Genomic DNA, 3,357 nt, shown 5'->3' on the forward strand with positions numbered 1-3,357 from the left:
ATCAATTGTGCGTGACGTCATAATGTGTCCATAAGCTTTCACAACCATATTAATTGTATATAATCTGCCGAAATGCAAAAAGCACGTGAACTTAAAATATATCAACACAACAGCAAAGAAACATATTCCTTATTACTAATTAGATTACACATTTGCATCTACGAAATTTAAATTGTAAAGTGAAAATACTATGTGAAATTATATCCTTAAAATTTACGTGTAATTTGTCAGCAAAATTGGTTTATTTGAATTTCGCGCACGGCTATCTGCACTAACAGTTTCTAATTTAGCAGTCAGACGGCAAACAATCATCACCCATCCACCGCTAACTCTTAGGCTACTCTTTTACCAATAAATAGTGGGATTGATTGTGACACAATAACACCCTCACGGCTGAAAGGACGAGCACGTTTGGTGTGCTGAGGATTTAAATCCGCGACCCTCAGATTAACCACCCGGCCATGCCATGCCACGAAACTGGTTTGCGCATAGAAACCACATAATCAGTTTTACATGAGTCCTAAAACATACAGTTATTTTAAGATTTCACACTAAAACTAAATTAAAATCACATTTTATTTCATTACATGAATTAGATCCACATATTTTGCTAGAATATATATAACTTGTATATCAAAGAAATGAAGGTTCTAATTGGTTAGTTTTTCTAAGACTTCTGTAAAATATTTTGAATACACTTATACACATTAAAGCTATAACCTTTATTAGTTTTCAAACGCCAAGTCTCAATTTAATTTTATTATAGCTGAAACAAACTTATTTAGTGTTAAGTCAGCAGTGTTGAAATAAACTGGATTGAAGATTAATGCTTATTTAAAACGTAAATTGATATAATACTAAATATTTTTCGTCATAATTTAAAATGTTGCAGGAAGTAAACGTTGCTGATAAAGTTTCTCTTGTAACGAATGTTTTTTAGCAAGCAAAATTTAGCAGACTGATGCAAGACCTTCATTCACTTTCAAATACTCTAATATTACATCAGTTTGAGTGCGATCGGTAAATAAGATATCGTCAGTACTTTTGAACTTTAGGTTTAAGTTTCATATGAATTATTTTTTAAATGTTTTGCAGAGTTAACGTTCGTGAACTGCTTCGTAATGTTGAGTTATATGTATTTTTCTTTAGTGTCCGTTTGTATATGTGCAGTAAAAAATGTAGGCCAACTATATTTGCTTATTTGAAATGTTAATATTTAAATCATTTTCACCCATTTAAGCGTCTCGTGGTAGCACAGCGGTATGGTACGCCTGTGGTCTCGCACTGCTGGAAACTGGGTTTCAATACCGGTAGGGGTTGGAGCACAGATAGCCCATTGTGTAGCTTTATGCTTAATATCAGTCAGTCAAAAAAAAAAGTTTAAGTTTGTTCAGTTTTATCCATTCCCTGTAATAAATGAACATTATATATATAAAGCATCATAATTTTGTTAAAGATAATCAGTGTACAAAACCAAAATTTATTGTCATTTTTGTGGTTCTTATTGTAATAAATATTCATTTAAGAAATTTATTTTAACTTGGTGTTATTTAACTATAATTTAGTTATTAAAGCTAAGGTTAATTTTATTGGCTAGAAATACAAGTGAAGCTTTTAAACATAATTTTGTTTGTTTATAATCAATTCAACAGATTATTTACAAAATTGTTTCACCTTAGGCATTGCATCATTATTCTACTGTGAACATTGACTACTGACGACTATATCATAGCGTGTGTGAGTGTTTTCTTATAGCAAAACCACATCGGGTTATTTGCTGAGCCCACCGTGGGGAATTGAACGCCTACTTGTAGCGTTGTAAATCTGTAGACATACCGCTGTACTAGAGGGGGGCATATATCATTAGTCTATGGTAGATAAACTTACCAGTGAGGTCACTGAAATTTACTGGATGTATGGCCGAATGTACAGAAAATGACGAATTTTGTGCGCCCCTTATACCATTAAATCTAAGTTACTATACTGATAACTATTCTTATATTTACAATAATAAATACCTTATAAAGAGGCACTAAGCTGTTATATAATTGATAAACAAGGTTAAAATTAGTCAAAAGGTTATCAATCAAGTAAAACATTTTGTTGTTGTTTGTTGAACTTAGAGTACTGTGTTCGGTATTGGGCTCCTTATTTGAGACAGGGCATTGACTTGTTGGAAAATGTTCATAGGAGGACTATTAGAATGGTGTCTGGGGTGATTAGTTTGGTTTGTTTTAAATTTCTCGCAAAGTTACGCAAGGGCTATCTGCGCTAGCAGTCCCTAATTTTGCAGTGTAAGACTAGAAGGAATGCAGCTAGTCATCACCACCCACCGCCAACTTTTGGGCTACTCTTTTGCCAATGAATAATTGGATTGGCTGTCACATTATAACGCCCCCACGACTGAAAGGGCGTATTTGGTGTGACGGGGATTCGAATCCGCGACTCTCAGGTTACGAGTTGAGTACCTTAACCACCTGGACATGCCAGGCTGTCTGGGGTGAAGGGGTTGTTATAGACGAGAGGTTAAGATCTCTGAAATTGTTTTCTATTGAAAAAGAAGAGATATAGGAGATGTGATTGAGGTGTCTAAGATTTCTAAGTGAAGTGGTAGTCCTGATGCGTCTTTCTCCGTATTTAATAGTAAGAATGGCAGGACCAGTAGATATAAATATAAATTTTGAAAGGGTAGAAGTAATCTCCAGCAAAACGATTTTATTTTTCTAACAGGATGGTTGACCTTTTTAATGGGTTCGTTTTAGTTGTTGTGAATGCAGCACAGTATATTAATAATTTCACTGCTGTTTGTGCTCGTGTTTTTTATAGCAAAGCCACATGGGGCTATTTGCTGTGTCCACTAAATGAAATCGAACTGCTGGTTTTAGCATTGCAAATTGGAAAACTTACCGCTATCCCACCAGGATATACACTGTTTTTGTGTCGAAACAAATGGCCATGCTTTGAAATATTTTCACGTTTATGAGAGATGTTGGTTATATCATTTCAAAGGTTAAGAACTTGCATGTGGGTTTGTGATATTTTCGAAAATATAGTTGTGAAACCATTTTTCCCTAATATTTATCAATGCAACTTCTTTCGTCTTAGACTTTCTCTTTTTGCTCTTAGGTGTCTAAACTGTTTAAAATATATCCACTAGCGTTATTTTTAATTAAAACTATAATTTTTGATCTGTGTTTGTTCTAGAAACAGTGTTCAAATTTTCTTATTTGTTCATTCAATCTCAGACATGCAGTGTAACTAAATATCAGAAAATATGAAAGAAAAAGAAAACTGGATTTTTCTTGTTTTGTTAAAAGTGAAGATACAGTCATGTGAAAAAGTTAGGACACCCTATGA

Source organism: Tachypleus tridentatus, chromosome 2, assembly GCF_004210375.1.
Source record: "Tachypleus tridentatus isolate NWPU-2018 chromosome 2, ASM421037v1, whole genome shotgun sequence".
Classification (NCBI taxonomy): domain Eukaryota; kingdom Metazoa; phylum Arthropoda; class Merostomata; order Xiphosura; family Limulidae; genus Tachypleus; species Tachypleus tridentatus.